Source organism: Poecilia latipinna, unplaced genomic scaffold, assembly GCF_001443285.1.
Source record: "Poecilia latipinna isolate Pla-1442-1.1 unplaced genomic scaffold, P_latipinna-1.0 Scaffold2847, whole genome shotgun sequence".
NCBI lineage: Eukaryota > Metazoa > Chordata > Actinopteri > Cyprinodontiformes > Poeciliidae > Poecilia > Poecilia latipinna.
Genome location: NW_015115463.1, coordinates 86,717 through 100,242, shown reverse-complemented (window position 1 = coordinate 100,242; position 13,526 = coordinate 86,717). Strand labels below are relative to the sequence as shown.

The 13,526-nt window shown below is 39.5% G+C and overlaps 1 long non-coding RNA gene across 1 annotated transcript; it reads left to right on the top strand.

Annotated features, from left to right (window-relative positions):
- The first annotated feature begins 8,704 nt into the window (after positions 1 to 8,704).
- On the top strand, positions 8,705 to 9,719 carry LOC106939365 (uncharacterized). Its single transcript, XR_001422821.1, has 2 exons — positions 8,705 to 9,033; positions 9,173 to 9,719. It is a non-coding gene; the product is annotated as an uncharacterized LOC106939365 (long non-coding RNA).
- The last annotated feature ends 3,807 nt before the right edge of the window (positions 9,720 to 13,526 follow it).

Here is a 13,526-nt window from a genome sequence, read left to right as displayed (position 1 = left end):
TGGCTCTCCATAAAGAGTAGGCCCCGAAATAGATTGGAGTCTGTGGCACAAAATAGATGCCACATCAGAAGGATCAATGAAATGAGATCTGGAAGGCGGCTACCCTGGTTAAGCCAGCATGTAAAATCAACATCCTAAGGAGTAAACGGTAGTAATGGAAAGGAATGTTTATAGCCAAGAACAACACTGGTGAAGGGTGGGTTTTTGGTATTCCAGGGATTGTTTCTATCACTGGCCATTTTCCTGTTTTTGAAATTCCTCTCCTTCAATGCATATCCTTCTGGCTCAGACATAAGTCATTGTTGATGCCCACACACCCACTTTGAAGCTGAGGCACTGAGGGCTTTACTCACTTCCAACAAGTGGAATGAAAAACAAACATAGTTATTTTTAATTTAAAGTCTTACGCAGTTTCCAAAGTCTCATAGTTTTATCAGCTAGTCTGACATGGTTTATTGTGGTCATTTTCTCTGCATCAGTGGTTCCTCAATACTCCCGTCCTGCATCTTTTAGGTGTCTCTTTCCTTCTAAAAACCTGACTTAAATGAAAGGGTAATAAACAGGCTTCTGTTGCATTTGGTGGCTGCAGAGGAGGTCATGCAACAAACTGAATCAGATGTGCTGGAACAGAAACACATCTAAAACCATGCAGGGTTTGGGAATCACTGTTGTCGATGATAAACACTTAAGACAAACAGCCCACCTCTCTTACAACCTTACCCATGGGCTCTGAGGCAAAACAGCCACCACCATCGTTGCATAAATCACTGAAAATAAAAGATCAACTTTATCCGCCATTCAACTCTTTCGCAGACAACACAAATCGGACAGGACTTGAGGGGTAAGGCGTAGAGAAGGTCGCTGTCACTGTTGAGGGATTATATTCCCTAGACTTCAGCCAAGTTCAGCTTCTAAGAGTGACTTGCCAGGCATATAGACAACTGCATATCAAGTGAGCCAGACAAGCAGCCATTACAAAGCCAAAGGCTACACTTGGCTGAGCAAAGTCCAGACTTCTCTTTTTCACATGGTTATTGAGCCATGAAGCAGTTTATCGACCCAACAGTATAACACCAGTGTGCAGGTTGGTGATGCTGGGACAGTCACAGAATACATACCCATTTCATAAGTATTTATATAACTTAAGACCGTGAAATGGTAACAAAACACAATCTTTTCATGCAGTGTAATGCACACACACACACACACACACACACACTTATCAGCAAATACTCCAAAGTGTGGAAATATAAGAGTGATACATAAGCTGCAAACATTGATTTTTCTTGTCTACCACACTCATAGAAATGCCATCTTGTGCATTTGTTAAATTCTTATAGTAAAGTACCTCTTCCTACATGTCATCAAAATTCAGGTCGGTACACTAAGCAATATAAAAACATGATAAAACACAGCAGAATGTTCTTTAACAAAATACAAAAAGCTCTCATTGATCCCCTTTAAAGGTAGCACACAGCGTGAGTGTGTCCCTTCTCTTGTGTGCAAGCATGTGTACTCTGTGCACTCGTGAATAGAGCAGGATGAAAGGAAAAGCTGAAAAGGTCTGAGCACACCGCGTGGTTCAACGAGACAGCTCAATCTCTTGATCTGCCTCCATCCCCACCCACTGCTCCGCACATTTTTAACCAACATTTTTCTCACATGCTCTTTTTTTAATCATGCAAGTAAGTGTTTCTCTCTCTTGCTCCCCACATAAGCTGTTTCTCGGTATTTTGAATATTCTTTTTTTTTTACTCCTCTTCCTCTTTCCAACACATTTGTTACATCACTCTGTTTCCATTCAACACCAGTCTCTTCCTTCCTCTTACTTCAACCAGGGGTAGAGCTGTGACAGCAGCTCAGGTGTGGATGCAGAAGCAGGAGTGACACATTTTCAGTACTATCAAACATGACATGTATGTGTCTTAGTGTGACAGGATGGAAAACAACGGCACAAACTAAAGCTGGAAATTGCATCTTGCCAAAACAGTCCTCTTCATATGTTTGATTTATGTTAAGTACAAGACAAACTTCAAAATAAAAAGGGTGAAAATGAGTCATTTTCATACCGCAAAAAAGCTATGCTGCCAAAATAAGGAACACCATATCTCAGAGTAAAATAGATAACCTGAATTTATTTCTTAAGCATTAAACTACTGCAACTGGTTATCGTCAAATACCCGGCAACATTCAATCTTATGTAAAAGACCGCATCGCTTCACCAGCACTTTGGTGGACCAGAGTTCGCTTTTTTTGGTCTGCATTAGAGTCCAATTGCACAGTCACATGTTCCCAAACAAACCGGACTTTCTAGACAAACAGACCAGAGTTTGACTAAAGAGGACTATCCTAGGACTGCAGGATTACTGGTGGTTCCTAGGATTTCTAGAAATAGACTGGGAGGACAGTCGTTCAGCTCTCAAGCTCCTCTCTGGTGGAACCCAGTTTGTGCTTGTGAGGCAGACACCCTGTCTACTTCAAAGTTCACGGTTAAAACTTTCGTTTTTGATAAAGCTTATGATGAGACTGGCTCAGGTTACCCTATTTAGTTATACATCAAATGTGGTACTTTAATGCAATGACCGTGAGATACAACAATACCTATTTACAATTTAAGAAAAGGAACAGGTATGAAACAAAAAAAAGATTTAAGAAAAAATATTAGATGGTCTACTTCTGTTACTCTTCAAGGAGTAGAATGGCAGAAAAGGATACTATTAGAAAAGAACATTTAAATCTAGAAAATTAAATCTTTTAAATTCAGAAGTTTGAAATCTTGTTAAAGAGTTTGGTTTTTTTGGTTGTTTTTTAATGTAGTTTATTCAGGCTCCAAGATGGTTAAACTTAAAACAAATAAAAAGATGGCTAAATGGAGTAAAACAAAGTTTCTGTATTTTACCCTTTTGGGCTATTAACCTCCGTCTGTCGTGGTTAATGCTGGGTTGGTAAAAGCTGGCAGGATTTTGGGAATCATAGATTTAATCTAAGGATGTAGAGTTACATTCAGTAAATTAGAATATGCTGTTTGATGAGGCTCGTTTGTCAGATAAAAATAATATTTTGGAAATAACAACCTTCAACATCTGCTGAAGGTTGTTATTTCCAAAATATAATTTTACAAAGGCCACATTTCTGTAGCACAGATGTTTGTTTTTATTGGTCTGACGTAACATTGTAATCAATGTCGTGTCTTTAACTGTAAGCAGAAAATAATCATGATCAACAGAAATAGAGGTCTGAAAATGCAGTCCACGTTTCTCACTTTGTGAATTTAGTTACTAAATTATATTGTCACATTCTAATTTATTGAATTTAACTTATTCTTCAGAGTAGCGGTTTAGAACTAAGGACCTAACATTAGCCAACGAATTCGGATCAGTACATCTCTGTAAATCTATAAATGATTATCTCCATCTAACTGTACCATATATGAATCTGGATTGAATTTAGACTGTATGTAAATGGAGTAGAATTTGAATACAAGATTGGACTGGAATTTACTGGGTTAATCTGGACTCAATGTGGACAAAATTGGAATCTAACTGGATACAAATTGGACATGTGTGCTTTGTAATATGCCTTGAGAAGACATCTGTTGTAAATTGGCACTATATAAATAAATTGATGTCAATTCGTTAGCACCCACGTGCAGAGTGCCTCTTAAGTTTCTAAATAAATGTCAAGATGAAGAATTGTTCCCACTCCTTCCTCTACATTCAGCCACTGACACCTGTTGTTCCGCTGCCCTGGTCAATCTGTGAGGCCCTCCCACCCGTCATCCGTCCTCCCTGTACTTGCACACGAAGAGCCATTTCTGTCACTCGCTCATTCAGCTGTGAAATCTCCACCCGATCATTACCTGTAAATCTCACTCACATACACAGAAACACACAATTTCCCCCTCGTTTGGCAAGATCTACAAGACCAACGTGCTCATGTGTGTTTGTCTGTGGGGCTCCATGTGCGCACAGGGCTCTGACAAATGAGCCAAGCTCGGTTAAATGGCTTGTGATTAGGACACATTGGCTTCTAATTGCCTCTCATTACCATTTGAAAGTGAGTGGCGGCTGGAATCAAAGGCTAGGGTGGATGCAGTGTGTGCGTGTGTGTGTGTGTGTGTGTGTGTGGGTGGGTGGGTGGGTGTGTGGGTGGCACAGCACGCCTGGATCACAGTGGTACGATCACACAATAGAAAAGTTCAGTTGGGTCTTTTTACATCTTGTTCACCTGAAGAAGAGAAACCTCAGAAATAAACATTTTGTTCCTCCATAGAGCAAAAACAAAATCTATGAATTTCAACTGCAGCCCAACAAAAGCAACACCTGTCAGATACTAAAAGTACCTTTTTGGAAACACAGCATGTCTCTCTCTGGCCCAGTTCACAGCTGATGACGCAAAAAACGTTATTCACCTGTGAAAATATTGCTCTAAATAATATATTTTTTAAAATTATTAATCTAAACCAATTGCTTGTGCTGACACGGTTCTCAAAAACTCTGGTGGAGGGGTGTACAAAAGAAAAAAATAATAATTCAGAGGACCACAAATTCTTCCCATGCCACCACACTTTGGACATTCCTGGTAAACACTCTACTGCTGGCTATTTTTCTCTTAGCTATAGTTCTAACAACCTGGCCTGGGAAAGCATAGGCACCACAAAATCAATAACCTCATAAACTTTCAGACTTCCATCCACGAGCTGTCAACGCTAGCCTGACAGATGGACTTTACTTTTGTCAAACTTCTGCAGGACAGCAGACATAAAACTAATTCACCTAAACCTTGCCATTTGTTGCCTCCAACACTCTACCTTACATATGTCAAAGTTATTAAAAAATATGCTTTAGTGAGTACAATAATCTCATAAATCCTGCTTGTTGTATACATGGCAGCATCACAGTCTCCTTTGTGTAATTTGCAACTTACTCTTCGTCCTCAATCTTTGGGAAAAAAAAAAAAAACATGTTTGTTTGTTCATTTTCCAAAAGTTCTCCACAATCTTACAGCTACGTCACTCTGTAGCCTGTTTCTACCACTAGGACACAATCTCAGGAGGATGCAGAAGCCATCTGCAGTGAGGGCTATGTTGTTTTGTTGCTTCCATCTGCTTTGCAAATGACAGAATACACAATGCAGAAAGATTTCCTATTTGGCAAAGCAGAACTATGTGTAGACTATGTGTTAAGTAAATAACGTGTTTTTCACAAGCACTTTCTGTGTTCTTAGCTTATTTAAAACTCCAGCAGATAGAGAAATCAGTTGTTGATGTAAAAATAGCGTGTCATTTCTGATAACTATTTTAGCGTTGAAGCCCTGCATGCTAATGACCGGTCCCTCAACCTGTGAACCACAGAATCAAGACAAACTCAAGTCTCACAACTGAGCTCATTTTTAGTATTAAAGATATTTGATCAATGATAAATACAAAAACATATGAGATGACCGAACTCCAAATGTTTTCAGTTCCACATCTTATGATTATCTAAATCTGTTTTTTTTTAATTATTGTTGTTGTTGTTTTTGTAATCATTTCTCATTGTATATGCACCTCTGTATTACACACAACTTGTCAATAAGAACTTAAGTCATAAGGCTTTTCATCTTTATCAAAAAATATTAGCTTATGGAAATCATAGAGTTAGACAAAGATGTCTGGTCACAACATTGCCATCATAACAGGCACATTATGCCAAATTAAGCACATGAAATTAATAACAGATACACATAATGTTCATAGTTTAAACATCTCAAAAAATCAGCTGAAAGCACAAACTCGAAGAATATAAACAAGTCAAGAAATCCTTCTTCTCGAACGCTCCTAAATGTGGAACTGTACATGAATATTTTGATAACAGAACTAGAGAAACCACAAACATAACGATAAAAGCAACACCACAACAAATGGAGGATATTTCAAGTGAGCAAAGCAGAATATGAATGGCCCTCCACTGCACTCCAAGCACGTCTGTTTCCTTTTACACAGCATTGTGAGCGAGAGAATCAGACAGCACCAGGAACAAACCAGAGACCATATCTAATCTATGTGACAGAGGCCATAATGTTACAAATAATAAGGCGCGTTTTATTGACAGAAATTACACCGTTATACAACTGGACTGCATTTTTATGCCTTAAAGTCCAAAACAAGCCCGTACAATGCTGCATGCACCTCATGAGGTTTGGCTTCACATTGCAGTAGGACAACGAAACATAAGATTTGAATGAGCCACTTGCCACGACGTGCTGTTATTACCTAGAAGGGTGCAGCTATAGTTCAATCTATAAAATTCATGTGCACAGTTCAGTAAGTTCCTACTTAAATACACGTTTCGTCACTCTAAAATGTTTTGAAAAATTACATTTTATAGCCATCTCAAAACTAAAATTATGGACATTTTTCACAATCTAGTCCTTCACATTACATTTCCAGTTTCTGTCTGATTGTTAATCCACTTAGGAAGGGACTTAACTTGTTTTTTGTTTTTTTTATCTTTGTGTTAGATTAGTTTTAATTGTAAAAGGTTGTTTGTAAATCTTAATTAAGGCTTTGTCTCTGTTTTTCATGTTTCTTACTGACAGCTGAGATTGCTTTAATAGAAATTAAATTGGAGGGGGTAAAACTGTTATTGCTATGGGACAGAGATAAGTTATGATCTATAGCTAGGATTTTTTTCCCCACAAAAAAATATTAGACTAAAATTTAAACCAAAAAGCACCTCGCATTTTTGAGACATTAGCAACCATATTTTGAAAAAAATAATAATAATCAAAAGCTGTTTCCAAACTAAATTTATAAGAATTCAAACAAATGTTTGCAAATTTTGTTCGTTCGCTGAAAATTTGTTTTAGCATCTACTACAAAGTTCTTTCAAATTTGTTTTCGCAGGTAATTCTCAGATAGATTTTAGAATGTTTTTAATTTGTCGTGACATCTTGTTTGATCTAACTTGGCAAAACACAATTATTGTAAATCAATTGGGTTACAAAGCATAATAAGGAGTTGGTGCCAGCTTCTCGTAAATACAAACACATTTGTATTTACAAGAAGTGAACACAAATGTCCTAAAAACATCTTTCTGGGGCGCAGCATGGTGTGGAAGGAGAGCTGCCCCATATACAAAGGCTATAGTGCCTGATGCAGCTGTTCTGGGTTCGATTCCTGACCTCAAGACCTTTGCTGCGTTACCTCCCACAACACCCTTCTCTCTACCATTTTCTTTGAATTACTGTTGGAAAAAGGCCACTACTACCACAAATACACCAAAAAAAAATTCTAACAGGCATTTACTTGAATATTAAGGGTAGTAGTGAACATTATTAACAACACACTGTTCTTGAATGCATGCTGGAATCTCTAGCAGAGAGAGAGAGAAAAAAAAAACCTTGAAAAAAATTAGAAAATGAGTAAAATACTGATAGTGGGAGGATTTAATAACATTAATGGACAAATAAAAAATAGAAGTTACAATTAATTAAGTGCATGCTGTTGAACATTCAAGGACATATTCCACTTCAGAGGTAAGTTCAGAGAGTTTACAACATACTCACACTTACTAATAATGTCGTAAGTGTGAGTATGGCTTTTGTTTTTTAATTAAATATGTGCACATTAAAGCCCTCTGCAGAACATCTTACTGAGAATATGGGAAAATTTTTCACAATGCACTAAAGTGTTTATTGCACAGGCATGCAAGTGTTTATTGCACAGGCACCCATAAAGACAGGGGACACCTTAAAGTGCATGCTTTACATCTGCAGCAGTCCCTTAATGTCCACGCACTTTTTCCTCATTTGGATGGCATATTAAATTCATATTGTGAGTTGAAGCATAGCCCTACCCTGCTCTGAGGTGTAAACAGTGTAAAAATAGCCTGCTATCACAGGCTTCCCTACAGTCCCGTTATATAATGGTCCAAGCTCGGATGAATGACATCACGGGTAGTCCTGCAATCACAAACCGTATGTCCTTTACACCCAGCTGGTAATGTAAAACACCGTGTAGTAACATATTACACATGCAGCCGTAAACGTGTGCAAACTGCAAGCGGAAATATACATTTCAAAGCTGTAAAGCGTTTCGGAACAAACAAAGTGAGCATTTTAACTTGACTTTGACGAGTAGTTCTAGTTCGTGTTGAGGGGAAACACTTCCGCGATGGTGAAACGATGTTAAAAAAAAAATCTCCTGCTTTTGACATTCCCCGTCAACAAATTAAGAGTATTTAAACAAGCGTTTGCAACAATATCCAGCAGCGTCTGGCGGTGTTTACCGCTGAGAAAGCAGCGTAAAGAGAACACGTTCGAGCCGAGGTCGAGTGGCGCAGTTAGTGGGAAGCGCAGCGGCTGGCCGAGATCAACTCGACCGGCGAACGCGCTCCTAGCTCGGTCACTACCCAGGCAAACCTCCCGCTCCCTCTTTCGTCCAGTGAAAAAACTCACTTTGCAACAAAGCAGCGATATGACAAGTGTACCCACCCATGCCCCTCGTTTCCCCGGACTGTTTGGTGACTGTTAAAATAAGTCAGAGCGCGAAGTAAACATTTTCCAAACGCTTTGAAGTAAAGAGAGAAGGGTAGAGAGCGCTTCAGCGCCACCCTTACCCAGTTCTTCCAGCCATTTTTATGTCCAAACAGAGCTCCAAAAGAGAGAAAGCGAGCAGTGACAGTTTGGGGGGGGAAAAGCGTCTCGGAGTGAGTAGTTTTGTGCGACTTACTGTGGGGTGTAACGGGCTGCTGAGTTTGTGTGTCTTCTTGTTGCCAGGGCTCCCCTGCTCTGCTCTGCTCCGCTCCGCTCCGGCGCTGACGGTGGAAAGCGTCTCCCCTCCTAATGATGTCTGCGGCGCACAGCTAATACCTCTCTGCCCCCACCTCCAGGGAGAAAGAGAAAGAGAGAGGGAGAGACTCACAAATGGAGCAGTTTGCGAGCTACTCATGCAAAAATATGACACCCAGGGCTCGGAGCAGGGCAAACAGACGCGGAATTACAGGAGAAGTTCACTGACAGCACCGATAAGGCGTGGGGATGTCAAAGCACGTACGTCATTAGAAATAGTTCAATTGTGCTTGCATATTAAACTCAGGCTTAGCGGCATTCTTCATTGCAAATGTAACAGTTTAGCCTCACTATGAAGAGCTTGACCTCTACTTAAACCCTTGTATTGTTATTTTTGAAGGTCATGAGGTCATGGAGGCTCAAGGATTCAGAGAAAAGCTGCTCAGCTTGAAGGCAAGGAGTGACAGTCAGCTGACAGCAACCTGGAGGACATCTCAGCTGTGGACATTCCTTACACATTCAAAGACACAAACAAAAGATGGCCGCAACAAAAAGTGTTAGTAACTAAAATGTTATAAGTCTGACCTTAGACTTGCTGTCCTGAAATGCATAAAACCTACCCATCATAGATTTTATGCTGGGTTTTTAATTTTCTCTCGTTAAAAACTATAAATAAAAACAAGATAAATATTTTTGTTCTCCTTTCTGGACGGATCGAAAGTTTAATTGTCTCAGCAATAACATTTTTATTGTAAGATGTTACAGAGCTGCTTAGCACTCCAAGAAAAAAAATTACACAATATCTCACTTGTGAAAAAAATACTAAAGCTTACTAACCTTATACTTTTTCCACACACTTGAAAATGCAGCTTTTCCTTCAAGATACATTCAAAATAATCAAATCTGTGCGACATCCCTATTATCACTCATTTGTACAGACCAAAAAATAAAAAAATAAAAAAAGTAAGGACATTTGTCAAACAGCTCTTTCTGCTATTGAAGTTTTCAAAAACAAGACTTATTGGCAATAACTTTTAATTAATTTTACAAACAGGAGGTTCAGCTTAGCACCTCCTCCTCATGCTGTTCTCCAAGATTGGTCAAACACTGCTGTGGGATGACATCATATTCCTCAACTAGCATTTGTTCTAAGTGTGCCGGTTGTTGTAGTCACTCTTACATACAAACGGTACCAGTGTGGCCACAAGTGTTCCTTGAGACTGTGATCAGAACTGCAGGCAGGTCAGACCTCAAAAAGAAAAGAAAAACAATAAAATAAAAATGAGTAAACCCAAATCTGTGCATCTTCAATACTTTCCTGTTAAGATCATTTAAGTCAGCCTCTTAATCTCTATTTCCCTTCTCATCTATTTTGAGAGCCTTTCACTACTTTGACCTCTGTGACTCCTTCCAGATTTCCAGTGTGACAGCAAGAGAGCCGTTGCCTTTCCCTTTACAGCGGAGTGCAACCTGACACCGCTCACTATGAACCGCAGGGTGCACGAGGCTGCAGTGTGACGGATAATCAGGGACGTATCCCGCTCCCTGCCAGTCACTCAATAAGTGGACTATTGTCCTACTCGCCATTGTACCCTCGTCACATGTGTGACGAACAAAGAGTGAGAGAGGTAGCCTGCCCTGGGAGCCAGAGGTTTAGTGTTACGCTGATGCGCCGCATGCATAGAAATGAAGACACATAGTTGAACAGTGAATGGACCGATATTTAAATAAGAAGATTTCACGTTGCATTTCATAACAATTGTTGTAATTTTAACACCTAATAAAACTGGCTTACTGTTGTGGATTGTGCAGACTTGATTAGTGGATTATCTGGAGCAGCTGTTTATGTATACACTGTTGGATGTAAAATGTTGGTTTAACTTATTAAAGGTTGCCATTAGAAAAAACTTTCTGCCTTGGCAAAGTTCCATATCCCTACAGTACAATGGGTGTAGCTAAGTTGCTACATTGTAGCAAAATTTAGTAAGTAAATTCAAAGAGTTGGCCTTAAAATTCAAAATCAGGAGACAGAAACAGTCATATGAAAAATTAGAGCAACCTACACAGCCTGTGTTTTCTTAACAGATTTGGACATATGGGTATTTAAACTAAACACTCAGAAATTCAACTAATAAAAAGAAAATAACCTTCGATAAAAGTAATAAAAAGCTGTTTCTAGTGATGAATAAATTAGTGTAATCTCACATTTATTTCCACTTGAGTGGGTATAAAACAATCTGATACATATCGGTGTCAAATATGGTCATGACATTTTTACTCAACTGCTTCCAACTCTCCAAGTGAAAGTTAACTAATCCAGATCAATCACTAAATCTAAAGATCAATCTCTAACCAGATCCAAACATCTATCTGAGGCCTTCAGGAAGAAGACGATAGCAGGTTGTTAGTTGCATAACACATTTGAAGCGGTCTCCACGGAATTTAAAATCAATAATTTCACTTTCAGGAAGTGAAATTATATATTTTTTTTCTGCAGCAGGTCCTGGACAGCTCACATCACAGAATTCACCAATAATTTCACCATGTATCCGATGGTGATTGAGGAAAAGGTGAGGCCATCTAAAGCAGAATGGTGTGGGAACAATCATCTTAACTTCACTGTGAACAAAACAAAGTGGACGATCATAGATTCAGGTGATTAGCTCTGTCCAGGACACCAGAGTCCTCTTGGACCCATTGAGTCACAGGAAAGTGTTTTGGAGGTGAAAGTTGAAATGTATTTCCTTCATGGCTCTGGGGACTAGCGTGCAACCAATGGAGACGATGATACAAAGAAGGATTCTTCATGAAATCAAGAAAATACAGACAACCCAGAACATCCTCTTAATGAGACTGTTATACAACACCAGAGTGTCTTCAGTCAGAGCCTTCTTCGGTGCCGCTGTAACACTGACCACTACCAGAGATCCTTCTTCCCCACAGCCATCAGCATCTAAAGCAACTTTTTGAAGAAGTTTACATAATACTTTTGCATTTAATTCCCCTCTAGGATTAATAAAGTATTTTTGAATTAAATTGAATTTAACAAGAAATCAATTTTACAGTGTAGTTGTAATAATGTAGTAGCGGATGGAAGAAGACGAAGAAGAAGGGATCTTTGCATTGTAAATCCCAGCTTTTGTACTGCTTGATATCCTCTTTGTAGTCAAATTTATACATTATTATACTGAAAACAATAGAAACTCCTACGTAGGCAGCTGGTTTCTGGATAAATTACTATTATTGCTCAGTGTACTCTTAGGTCAAGTAACAGAGCATATAAACACAGGCATATACTCGGACAGCTCACTTGTTCCACTCTGCTTGTACAAACACATTCAGTGTTACACAGAGTTGCTACATATCGTACGGACAGCTACGGGCCGGAGCGACTAATAACCATTTCAGCAGTTCGACATCAGCTAGACCTTCCAATTAAATTGCTCGAAACTATGGGAAAACATTATTACAAACGAGCATGTATTGTTTTGCCACTGTGTACTTGAGGAACTTCCCAGAGGAGATGCTCATTTTTCCAACACTGGGCTACTCCCTAGAGATGTACCCGTGCTCTCTGTCAGAGGTGTGAACACTCAGGGACAATAAAGCACGACTGGGTGTGGCTTGTACGAGAAATAGAAACGGAGAGCTTAAATGCGCATACCTCTTTGTTCAATGACTCATAATGAAATGTCATCTGCCACTGATTTCAGCTGCCCGAATGCTCCTTCGCACCACACAAGGAAACAAGTCTGCCTGAGCAGAAATATCACAACAAACATGGGTTGATCTGCCACATAAACAAGAGAGCTAAACTGTAGCTGTAAGATAAATTAGCATTAGCTGGAGTCAGGCCTTTAGGAGACTTAAAGTGGTTTATTTTTCATTGCACAGCCGCTGAAAAGTGGTGTTTGGTATGTAGAAGAGGTCTACACGAGGTCATTAGGGATTTTGACTAGGGAAGACCTCAGTGGAAAAAGAAAGCAGATCTTGTAAGTTTTAAAAACAGCCATCTCTATACAGTCTTCATATGAACTGCTCCCTTTTTACACCCTCTGTTATTCAAATCTGCAAGTGTTTCCAGTGCTATTTCTTGATTTGGTGAACAGACACTGGAAACAATAACAGTAATGTCTGGAGTCATTTTGTTTGCTCCCTAAGAGTAGCAACAGTTTAAAGTTGATTGCTAGATCTTCAGGATTTCTGAGGCTCATTAAAGGATTTTCTTATGATTTGTGAAGCCTCTTAGTTTTAGCACAGCACCCAGATGATTGGTTTTAGTTTGGCAAACCAATTACCTGTGATCTTTCAATCATTCAGCGTCTTAAAGTCAAGCACTGAAACTAGTGTTGTCTCAACACAGAACACAACCAAATCTGTCTTCTCTTTTGACTAGCAAGATGGCCCAACACACGTGAAAAGACCTGAAGGGACACTCTGCAGCTGCCACTGTTGCGGTCTGCTTTGCTACTCGTCTGATTGCTTCAAGTTATTCTTCATTGCTCATTCATCATTTCTATCTGTTCTAGAACCCCTAACTTGCCTCATGCCTCCACCACAGCTTCACCTCAGGCCGTCGGGAACTTCCTGGCCTGCTCCTCTGCCGCCTAATTGACAAGAATCTCTTTCAGCTCTCACAAGAGTCCAGCACTTTTCCTCTGAGCGAAGTCCCACTTACTTCCACACGACCACTCTACAACTTCAACTCACCAACTCTCATTTGGGCTCCATAAACTTTTCAACCCTTGTATCCA